At 39.3% G+C, this 12474-nt stretch overlaps 2 long non-coding RNA genes across 2 annotated transcripts; one reads left to right on the top strand and one right to left on the bottom strand.

Moving 5' to 3' along the window:
- The first annotated feature begins 110 nt into the window (after window positions 1-110).
- Window positions 111-2381, top strand: LOC116721292 (uncharacterized). Its single transcript, XR_004339570.1, has 3 exons — window positions 111-1380; window positions 1648-1738; window positions 2183-2381. It is a non-coding gene; the product is annotated as an uncharacterized LOC116721292 (long non-coding RNA).
- A 2204-nt stretch (window positions 2382-4585) lies between these two features.
- LOC116721380 (uncharacterized) lies at window positions 4586-7435 on the bottom strand. The gene is made up of 3 exons (XR_004339585.1): window positions 7107-7435; window positions 6894-6983; window positions 4586-5124 (listed from the first exon to the last, which is right to left on the bottom strand). It is a non-coding gene; the product is annotated as an uncharacterized LOC116721380 (long non-coding RNA).
- Between the last annotated feature and the right edge of the window lie 5039 nt (window positions 7436-12474).

Genomic DNA, 12474 nt, shown 5'->3' with positions numbered 1-12474 from the left:
GCTATCTTACCCCTTTGAACTAATCAACATGAAACTGTGTCCAGAGACAGAAGACATGTTGGTGTGTTTTGGATTCCAACCCTGACCGGATTCAATGGAGCAGGTGGGCGTGGCGGCGTGGCGAAGTGACCTGTAACGCCATTGCCATACGTTTGGCTCTAAATTCCACAGTTTCGGGCCGAGCTGCTCCAAACACACTGGGCTGGATCCTTATCCACCCGCCGACAGGAATCCATAACAAACTTTGGTGGGCGTGGCCTCATTTATCTATAGCGCCCCCTAGAATATTTTAAATGATCAGCCCCATGTTTTAACCTAGAATTACGAAACTTGGTACACATGTGTATCTTGTCAGGACGTACAAAAAAGTATCTTGGAGCCATGGTCTAAACCCAACAGAAAGACAGCCATTTTGAATCTAAGCCGTCATTTTCTCTTTTTTATAGACGTGTATCTGATCGAACTCCTACAGTTTTTCAAATACAGACGTCACAATCACTCAGCAGACACTTGAGGGATCAAAGGTCAAAAGTTATCAGAGCATTTCTCATACATCAAAGCATGTGGGCGTGGCTAAGTGTCAAACTTTGACTTTTCGCAATGAAACATCAAGGTTTAATAACTTCCACATACAAGGTTAAAGCTGCATCAGCCTTCATATGTCTCACTACAGACCAGTCCTGATCACATTGCCATGGTAGTTGATGACATCACCTTAGCCCTGCCCATTTCCCACAGGAAGTCAGCTGTTTTTCTGCTGTATGCCTTACTTTTTCTCTTTTATTTATATGGGTTTAATCATGTGCAAACTGACTTAAAATGATAAGATGATGAACTCTGCCAATGCTTGCTGCTGGCTGAACAGTGGTGTTCAAATGGTGAATATCAGTCTCTCGCCATATTCATACCATTGTCTTTAAATCACACATGGATGATCCGATTGGCACCAAACTCGATATGTATGACCTTTGTTCACCTCTAAAGAGCCCAACAGCATTAAAATGTAATTTGACTCCACTGCGCCCCCTAGGTTAATACATCAGCTACATCTCCTTGCTACATTGACCGATCTGCACCAGATTTTTTGTGAGTCATCGGGGAGCGCTGCCGAACGCATAATGTGTATCGCCTGGTGGACGGGCGGGGAAAATACGTGACAGCTTCTGTGGTGGCGAGCGGGCGGCGGTGCTGGAACCCCCGCAGTGGCCATTAGGCCGGAGCGACGCTGAGCTGCAAGGGCCGTACGAGGCTGCTCGCATCTTTAATTATTTTACTTGTTTTGATGAGCACTAGTACTTGTACTGTCACTTTAAGAGAGCGTCTTATGACATCAGTACTGTACTACCTTCAGGTGGCGCTAGCTAGGCTGCCTGAGAAGAGGTAGGAAATTTTCTTTTCTTTTGGTTAAGCTCGCATTTTATGAAATATATAAAATAATTGTAAGTACATGCAGCTGTGAATGTTTATTTGTTTTAATACATACAGAGGAGTTTTCTTTTTGACAAGAACATTTTTCTTAAATGTTAGAGCAGATATTGTTATTAGTTAGTCACAGGGTTTCTCCATGTGCTTATCTGCTAGGGGAATTCCAACTCCTATGAATGGAAGAGCTGCATGTTAAAGGGATTTTTATTTCTATTTGTGCAGGCCTCTGCCAGCAACCTGCATTAAAGAACAACCAGCAACTCCTGTGGTCCGACTCCCTTCTTCACCTGAACACAACACAGAACACATCAAGGTTAACCGACTGTATTAGACCAAGTGATCAGAAAAGAACACTAATAGTATACACCGGCTACACATAGCACTTCCTATGTGGGACCTAAATGTCTCCTCAGCTGTTGGAGCTCTATTTGCAGTGAGGAGAATTTGATACAGCACCTACGTAGTTAACCAGGCGTCCCACATTCAACAGGATTTGATGCTTCTTAACTTCTGAAGTCAGAATTAAGGACAGTGTATCCAGAAGTACAAGCTAATGTGGCATAAGTATTTTATGGTCTTTTTTAAATCAGCGTCACATCTGCTGTTGCTGCTGTTTTGCCTACAGAAAACATTTGAAAAAATCAACTGGGGCTTTGATGACTGCAAAATTGAATTGGATTAAATGCAACATTGTACTGTATTTACTGATACGGTGATACCACTGTTTTATTCAGGTTGTTTTGCTTGTTTCTTTCAGGGACTGAGGCTCCTCTGGTGGCGGTGTCTTGTTTTGTGTGTTTATTTTATTGGAGCACCTTTTTCTTTGTTTGCTACGGAGCCCCGTAATTGGCTGTGTTTTGTAGTGTCTTGGGGGATTCTTCTTTCTTCACTGGATGTTGCTTCCTTCCCTCACGACTTTCCCCACTGGTAAGTCTCAGTCTCCGTTAAGATTTAAATATTTTTACTTCAACCAATAATTTTGTTTAACTGTATTCACTGTGTCTTAAACATTCTGTTTTAGGATTTTGTCAATTGGAAAGTGTTTTTATTTTTTTTATTTTAAATATTGAATGTCAATAAATTTTGCAGAACTTTTTGGAGCATGTCTCCTTCTTCCAGCAGAACTTACCTGTGTCCTTATTACAATTCAAGGTTCCTGGAGTGTTATTCCAGGTGGCGTTGCTGGTTTCTTTTACTCATTGTAACTTTAACATCTTCTATCTGGGCTTCATAAACTTAAAGAAAATCCACCCCAAGTTGCCACAACAAAGACCTTAAACCTACTTCAATGATATTTTCTTTTACAGATTAGTGACATCCTTCATTCATCCAGACATTGAGTCTTTCGTGGGAGATACAACCTTTTTTCTATATGTTTCTTTTATTTATAAAGCTGTAAATAAATAGAATAAAACATGTACACAGATTATATTTTAATGTCCATGTGAAACATGCTTATGCAATACAATTTGTCAGTTTTGACAGAATATTTTTTTCACACATTTCCACCTAAAAGAAAATAAGACTTATTCTGAGAACTTTATTTTTTTCTAACTAAAATCTTTACTCATAACAGCTGAGACTGCTGCTGTGGTGCACGGAGAGTTGTCTTTCTGCCTTGTCCTCTCTTGTGTTTTACTGCCAGAGAGGTCAAACTGAGGAGGAGGATCACAGCTTTTCCCAGAAGCATCCAGTACCACATCTGACCCTGCAGACCTGCAAATATACAGAGGGATGCATGCAAAGCTGTTTGTTCCTCTTTCTCTTCTTCTACCTCTCCCTGCTTCAATGACCTACACCAATACATCACTGCCATGCATTATCAATGTTTCTAGGCATGAAGACAACACAGAAAATGATTCTATCTGCTAAACACCTGCACAGCCCTCATTTCATCTCACAAAGTAACAAAAAATACTACAAAGGAATAGAGCATAGATCATGTACAGGGAGAACGGTAATGGAATGAAAGTCAGGCACTGAAACAGAACATTAGAAATTAGAAACAAACACTGAGGCAGAGGTGGAAAAAAACAAAGCACTAATCAGAGAAAATATGGTTCAGCTGTGGCAGGGAGAAAGCAGGTAAACTGAGAGAGGAGACTAATTTATAGAAGGTCAGCAAGTAGGACATAAGGCTTCAGAAACCAAAAGGAAAAAATCTGAGAAAGAACAATAAATTCACATATAACACAAGAAAAAACAAAGAAACTAATCACAAAGGAATGAACTCATATGGCAAAACCTAAACAACAATGACAAATACAGTGAAGTGAACTGAATATGGCAAGAGTTATAGAACAGAAATTACCTGCAAGACAATGATTGTATTGTCAAACAAAAAGAAAGAAAACCCAGACGTCCAAGGAATGTTTCAAACCCACACTAAAAAACTAGAATGTAAGTGTTGCTAAAATCCTTTTCTGTTCAATGATTGCCTGTAAACTTCATATCCTGACTGTCCTTATGAGATAACCTGGTATCACACCTTTAGTGCTATCATCTGGGCATGAAAAGGAACCTGCTGTGGTCCCCAAACTCAGGCTCATATTTTTTGTGATCCTAAAATTTGCATTAGAGTATGCTTTTCACTTTAATGACCACAGTTATTAAATATCTTTTTGTGTCGTTTTTCAATCTTTTCCCCCCACAAAGACTCAAAACTATGAGGTTCCTGGACTCTGCACACATACAGTGCCTATATTCACCCTTTGGATGTTTTAACTTTTTATTGGTTTTACAAATCAATCATGATTAACAATATTTGGCTTTATTGATCTCCATTCCACTCATGGTGAGTCTACTGGCACCATTTAGCTCAGGGGTGTCCAAAGTGGGTCCTGGAGGGCCGGCATCCTGCATGTTTTAGTCTCTCCCTGGTTTAACGCGCCGGGATCAAATGATGGCTCGTTAGAGGCCTAAGAAGAACATTGACCTGCTGAAAAGGTTGTTGGTACCAGGGAGAGAACTAAAACGTGCAGGATGCCGGCCCTCCGGGACCCACTTTGGACACCCCTGCTTTAGCTGGACCTTTGTTGATTTAGGTCAGTCACTTTAAGGGGGGTGAATATTTATGTACTTATTTTAAGCTAAATATATTTATTTAATTGTAGTTATTTTGTAGAAATCAGTTTTCACTTTGACAAAAGTTTTGATTGTATTTTTTCTTTGTCAAAATATTTTGTTAATCATGATTGATTTGTAAAGGCAGTAAAACAGTAAAACTATGAAGGGGGTTAATACTTTGGCACTGTATGATTGGTCTGCAAGGGATCCAGAAATTGTGAGGTTTTCATAAAATACTACAGCTTTAGATCAATCTCCAACAACTGTAAAGCTTTGTACAGGAGGGAGGTGGAGGAGCTTGTGATCAGTGCAAAAATAACAATGATGTGGCAAAGACCAAAGAGATGCTGCTGTGTTTGTGTATTTGTGTTAATTCCTGGTCAGAGAGACAGACAGATTTCACTCCTCCCGTCTTTCTGACATGCTGAATAACAGACATGGTTGTGATTCTACATTAGTGTTACAGCGACACTAACCATTCATAATGCATATGACCTGTTTTAGCAAAATATGTAACAGAAAAAAGTTGAAACTTACTAGAAATATAGAGATCTGGTTTACTGTTATGTAGGTCTGTGCTGCAAAGCTTCTGGTTGCTCACTGTGGTCGGGGTGGATGGCGTTGACTGGCTGCCTGGAGCAAAAATGATTATTCCATCAATAAACAAGTTTAACTTCATTTAAAACATATAGAGAATCTGCTATAAGTCTCTGTTAAAACAATAATTCCTCTCAACGGTCTACATGCTCTATGAGGCACTACTGCAAACTCAGTGACTCAATAAAAATTGTGGGTCTTTTTTAAGTAATTTCTCTAAAACTAGGATCAAAATAGAATGTGTGTAATTAGATCTGACTGTTATACTTCAACTTGACTGTATTGGAATAAATTAGATTAATTTAAATGTACTTTTGATCAATTTGCATGCTCTATAGCTGGAGATAAGTTGGAGGTGTTTGTCTTGTAAAGTGCCTCTGGTTGACATTTTGTATAGCTTGAAAGAAAAGAAAACAGAAAAACTGATCTCAATTTCAAGTGGGAACACAATAAGTGCAGAGCTGTGTTCTTTCTAGATATAAATAACACTTTTTAAATGATGCCAATTCAGCTCACTGATGAAAATCCTACACATATTACTTTCCTTCTGTTAGCCTTGTAAATATGAAAAGAAATTGATGATGGAAAGGAAGAAATGCCTTCTGAGTAAATCATTGACAAAGCATTTTCTGACCCTATGTTTGGCAGAAAAAAACAGAAATCCAGGCCTCAATTGAGCAGTCTATGAGAAAAGTACAGCCTGGAAGTGTGCTTGGCTCTCCTGGGTCTGATTTGCCAAAACAAGTGTGTTATGGAAACTAAAGACTTTCCGGGAGAAAGTAAATAAAATGGCTGTTTTGATTTTTTCAAAATCCTTATGATAAGACAACTATGGAAATCAAAGCTATATAAATTGCTTCTGAATATACAGCTATTCAAATATTTCCATACAAAAATAATAATAATAATAATAATAATAATAATACAAAAACACTTGAGCTGTCAAAATATCAATCTTTTCTAGTAAAGCCAAACTTTTTCTGACCTCTTTTAACTTTAAATTGTATTTCTCTAACACGTGTATTTTTAGAGTACACTTCTCAGAGTGCACTCTCAAAAGTGTATTTGCAACAATTAAGTTCAATGTTGTGTTTGTATCCTACATCATGACTCAAGCTTCACCAGAGACAGATCCTGTTCTGACTGTGGTGGTGCAGGGGTGGAGCACAACTCCCATAAGGAGACCGCAGTCCTCCATGCGGCCGTCATAAGTTCAGTTCCAGGCTCATGACCTTTGCTTTACGTCTTCCCTCTCTGTTATTACCCACTTCTCTCAAATAAAGGCTGTCTTTATTTGACAGCAAGAGTTTTTTTTGAGCCAAAAAACTCTGATGGAAGAGTGATCATTTCCTTCCAGTTTCCTTCTTTATTTGAAGTAAACTAAATGACTTACATTTGTCATCCTAAACACACTTAATGAATTCAGTGTAAAAAACTGAAATAAATTGAGTTAGATGATCATAATATATTGAGTTGGATAGACATAACTTGAGTTAGTTAAACTTAATTGAATTACTTGTTACCAATTGAGGCAATTCAATTAAGTTGGTTCAACTAATTTCTTTTTACAGTGTGTTATTTATTCTTAAATGGTGCTTTTGTACCTTTTAAGAAATATCAAATAATCATTGATACAAGTTAATGAAAAACTGTTATTAATTTAATATTCTAAAGCTATGAAAAACAGGCTGCAAATTTTGTCTTGCATTTCTGTTAATGATTGTTAAATTGCAACGTAAAAGGCTGTTTAATGAGATTTAGGCCTTAAACTTCTTGCCAATTAAAATTCTGTAGAAAATGTTCACCTTGCCTGTGATGGCCTGGTGACTCTTCATAGTCAGATGGTGTTTCTTGAACACTGACAGTTGAGATGGGCTGAAACGCTGCCTGTGACCCTAAAGGAGACAAAATAGGCTCAGACAATGTGTATAAATGTTTTTTTTCTTTATCTTGCCTCCCAAATGTGGCAGTGTGGCATCAGTGATGCTTCCTTTGAGACAAAGTTATGATGATCTTACCTGTTATCTGAATGTAGACTAGAGGACTAATTGCATCAACTGTTTTATAATCTGGATGAGTGCTACAGCTGTAATTCCCAGTGTCTGCTATTTTTGCAGACATGATGTGCAGAACCACAGTCACATTGGGCTGAGAGGAGGTCATGTTGATGAGACACTTCTGAAAGACAAACACCAACAATGATGTGATCACAGATGTACCAGCCTTTCTTAGCAGTGACTTCCAGGGCTTAGCATTTTGCTAAGTTTATTATTCTGCAGTAACTTTAGTGAAATCTACATTTTACAGACTTTTCATACTCTAATCATAATGTTTACAGAAAGCCTATCTCGTGACTCCACATTGAGCTGAAATGTTTTATCATGCATATAATGCTCCTAAAGTCCTCAAACAGTGTGGTTCATTAAGCAGTTATGATGAACTGTTTGTTTACATGTGTAATGTATGTCTTAAATTATGGTTCATTTTAAAAGCCGGGTAAACCAGCTGAATAGGATTCCTTTTAAAGAGTAGACATTGTCTTTAAATTCGAATTACATAAACAATTGGACTGGTGTCATGCTCCAGTTTCAGGCAACAAACTAAAGCTTCAGATAATATTAAAAATCTTTCTTGACTAAATCAAAAAGAGAAAATTTACATGAAGCTCAGGGAAACCAGCAGAGAAACAACTAAAACAACAGAAAGCAATAAGGAAGGAGTTTAGGGGAGTTTAGCAGAAGATCCAGTAGTCAGTGAAAGAGAAAGAAGAGCTTAAATACTGAGGTACATGTGGAAATGACAAAGGAATCCTAAAAGCTAGTCACAGCTGGGGAAGGAAGTAAGTAGAAGCAAATGAGGAAATGATGAAAAGCTGGGGAGGGGAGCAGAAGGGAAAGTTCCAGTCAATGGAAATTTGATGGAATTTAAAAAAAAAAAAAAAGTATCATAAATGGTGTTTTTGACATTTATGATATTTGGTAAATTCAATTAGAAGATGAAAATTTATTGGACAATGATTAAATTAAATGAATAAGCACAGAATATTTATTCATTCATTTGCAAGTAGATCTCAATTTAGATTGCAGGTACGTAATTCATCTTTATTTTAAAAAAATATATACATTACATTGTAAGTCCTAGGCTTACAAAAAGACACAAAGAAAGAATTGAAGAATACATAGACTGGAACAAACACACAGCAGAACCACATTTTCTTTAAATGAAGGTGGATATGGGACATTAGAAGCAGGTATGACTGATTATTGCTGCATGACTCACAAAATTGGAATACAGAAAGAACTGAACAGGTCACTGAAGACCTGACTGAACCAAAAACCAAAGACTAATACTAGAATAAGAATCTAAGACAATGAACAAAGAAACAAACACGAAAAAGAACTAAGAAGTCAACTCTGAATTTTACTACAGAACACTTGTAGTAAAAAAGTAACATCCTGAAATAATCCATTCATAATCAAATGACAAGCAAAAACAAAAAAGACCCATGACAGAAAGTAAAATAGTTCAGATGAATCAAACATTCTAATATACTGGTAACACATAATTCATGCCATAATTGTTTGGATTTGACATCACAAATTAGTTTAGTTTTGTTTTCATTTTACTTTTCAAAGGAATTAAATGGATACATTTAATGAACTGTATTAATAACTAGATGTTTCCCTTTTCATAATCTTATAGTTTTCATGTTTGTGGTTGGGTTTAGAACTAAAACATGTTGGACGCCATTTTAAATCTGTTTCTCAGCAACTTTGACTTTTTTATTTACCAGTAAGTTAAATTAGTTAAAGCAGTAAAGTTTTTAACAGTTTTTGTTAATGAGTTGATTTATTGCAACATTTCTGTGAAATTTGAAAAGTATTTTTGACCTACCTTACTTTCACCTTCTTTCCACATCTGTGCAAAATGCATGGAGGATAAAAATGTGAATTTACAACTCAAGTTGAAATCTACTCCGACTCGATGTTTGAAACCGTTTCCAGGTGAAATGCTCACATCAGCTCCATGAGCAGCTCCTATGGAACCAAGCATGCAGCTGCTTAATATCATAACAAGTCTGGATGAGTCTAGCTTTTAATTCCTCTTTTAGGCAGTTTTTGAACTAATATCTTGTAGCTTAGCCTTGTTATTTAACTGTATGAGTTAAAATCAATTCAGTTTTTTAATACATACAGTTAACATATGGAAATGTATAATCAAATCAGCCAAATTTCATAAACAGATTCACATTCATTACATACATCCCCACTTAATCACAATGCAGTTAAATTTAGTTTAGAATCCCAAAGTTTTCAGAAACATTAGGCAAAGTATGTTTATGGTACCTCTCACAAATTTAAAGATCTAAGACCATTGAGGCTCTTCTAACATGAAGAAGAAGAAAATGCTCAAATTGAATGGACTTTATAGCATACTGTATAATGTTATAAAATACAAATAAATCAGCACTTGGCATGTGCATCAAATTAGTGTCTATGTCTTTTCATTGATTCAAAATTCATAAAAGTCTCACCATTAGCTGGAATCAAGGAGATCAAACTTATCACCAGCACCAACATGTTTCTGCTTCTCTCTGTGTATCAGTTACTTCCCTTTACGTGTAGATTTGCGTTTCTCCATCAAATAAGGTTTCCTCCGCACCGCCCTGCAGACAAAATACGCGCGTGCTGGTTCAGCACTCTTATCTAGATAACTAAGGACACCGTGAAGGTTCAAACAACATGTTTCAGCGAAGTTGTCCCACTTCATTCACTGTTTGCACTATTTTATACTATTCACTTCCTTCTGGGTAGGAAATCTGAAAACATGAACATCAGTGAATAAAAGATTGTATGAAAGAGAGTTTGATGGTACTGTATATGTCATGTTCCGTGTTTTTCTGTGTCTTTATTTTGAGTTTCCTGTGTCTCTGAGTCTCCGTGTTGTCCTGTCTTCCCCTTGATTGCTCCCAGGTGTTTCTCGTTCCCTGATTGCCTCCTGTGTATTTAGTCTCACCTGTGTGTCTGTTCTTTGTTGGGTCCTCGTCTAATGTGCGTGCTGTCCTTTGTGTTATCCAGTCTTGTTAACGGTTGCTACCGGCGTCGAGCCCTGGCTTCCGCTCGGCCGCGCTGCCCATTGCTTGCACTGTGTGCTGCACTATTAAAATCACTATTCATCTTACCTGGGTCTACAGCGTCTGCTTCACCACCCCTACACCCGCAAATCGTGACAGAATATATAAGACAGTTTGATAGTATATATACAGTATAAGAGAATTTGATAGTATATATAAGATAGTTTGATAGTATGTCCATCCATCTTCTTCCGCTTATCCGGGGTCGGGTCGTGGGGGTAGCAGCTTCAGAAGGGAGGCCCAGACTTCCCTCTCCCCGGCCACTTCTTCCAGCTCTTCCGGGGGAATCCCGAGGCGTTCCAAGGCCAGCCGAGATACATAGTCCCTCCAGCGTGTCCTGGGTCTTCCCCGGGGCCTCCTCCCGGTGGAACGTGCCCGGAACACCTCACCAGGGAGGCGTCCAGGAGGCATCCTGACCAGATGCCCGAGCCACCTCAACTGGCTCCTCTCGATGTGAAGGAGCAGCGGCTCTACTCTGAGTCCCTCCCGGATGACTGAGCTTCTCACCCTATCTCTAAGGGAGAGCCCAGCCACCCTACGGAGAAAACCCATTTCGGCCGCTTGTATCCGCGATCTCGTTCTTTCGGTCATGACCCAAAGCTCATGACCATAGGTGAGGGTGAGAACATAGATCGACCGGTAAATCGAGAGCTTCGCTTTTTGGCTCAGCTCTCTCTTCACCACGACGGACCGGTACAGCGCCCGCTTGACGGCAGACACTGCGTCAATCTCCCGCTCCCTTCTTCCCCCATTCGTGAACAAGATCCCGAGATACTTGAACTCCTCCACTTGGGGCAGGACACCCCCCTGACCCAGAGAAGGCACTCTACCCTTTTCCGGCTCCAGACCATGGCCTCGGATTTGGAGGCACTGATCCTCATCCCGGCCGCTTCACACTCGGCTGCGAACTGCTCCAGCGAGAGCTGCAGATCACGACCTGATGAAGCCAAAAGGACCACATCATCCGCAAAAAGCAGAGATGAGATCCTAAGGCAACCAAAACGGATCCCCTCAACACCTTGGCTGCACCTAGAAATTCTGTCCATAAAAGTAATGAACAGAATCGGTGACAAAGGGCAGCCCTGGCGGAGTCCAACTCTCACCGGAAACGAGCCCGACTTACTGCCGGCAATGCGGACCAGACTCTGACTCCGGTCATACAGGGACCTGACAGCCCGTATCAAAAGGCCCGGTGCCCCATACTCCCGGAGAACCCCCCACAGGGCTCCCCGAGGGACACGGTCGAACGCCTTGGGGTCTTCGGGCTGCGCTTTGTCTGGCCCCTGGCCTAGGACCTGTCTGCCTTGGGTGACCCTACCAGGGGCATGAAACCCCAGACAGCATAGCTCCTAGGATCATTGGGGCACTCAAACCCCTCCACCATGATAAGGTGGCAGCCCAAGGAGAGGCTGATCGTATATATAAGACAGTTTGATAGTATATATAAGAGAATTTGATCGTATATATAAGACAGTTTGATAGTATATATAAAAGAATTTGATAGTATATATAAGACAATTTGATAGTTTATATAAGACAGTGTGATAGTATATATAAGAGAGTTTGCTAGAACATGTGATAGTTTGTAAGTTTTGGCCCATGGGGCCTCTCATAGGATCAGCTCCCGTCTTCTTCCCCAAACTCTGTCTGAGGAGGAAGGAGAGCGAGGGCTCCTCACTTTAGGCGTTCTGGTGAGACACTGTCTGCATTTTGGTTCTGCCTTTCTCCCTTTTAATTTAACATTGCATTTCAGTCAGTTTTAGTTTAAAAAATAAAATATTTAAATAGTCTTTGTCCCTTGCTAATGATAACAAAATTTATGTAGTGACTTATTCTTTTAAGCAGATTTTCTTGGCTAGGAATAAACAAGCGTAAAGACCTGATAGACTGGTCCACTGTTCCATGGCCAGGAATAAACACTCTCAGGATGTATCTGACGTACATTTTACATGTATAGGGCTTATGTAGAAAGACAAGCTGACCTACCCAAGCTTGTAGGTCAGCTGATATCAGACCAAAACAGGATATACATCTGTGCATTTTCAACTGAAGAAGGCTGTGGTTGAACATCAGCAGGAAAGGCTGCAGCTGATAAAGCTGATCAAAACACTGCATATGATGCCTTACAAATTTGACAAAAAAGTGAAAAGATTAAAACAAGAACAATATTTCTAGGCAATTTTTTTTAACTGCCTAGAAAGACTTTATGCTATCCTTATATGATAAATTGAACATTCTGTACTGAATTTGTC

Source organism: Xiphophorus hellerii, chromosome 6, assembly GCF_003331165.1.
Source record: "Xiphophorus hellerii strain 12219 chromosome 6, Xiphophorus_hellerii-4.1, whole genome shotgun sequence".
In the NCBI taxonomy this organism is placed as follows: domain Eukaryota; kingdom Metazoa; phylum Chordata; class Actinopteri; order Cyprinodontiformes; family Poeciliidae; genus Xiphophorus; species Xiphophorus hellerii.
Note: the sequence above shows the minus strand (reverse complement) of the source record. Positions and strands in the feature narration are given on the sequence as shown.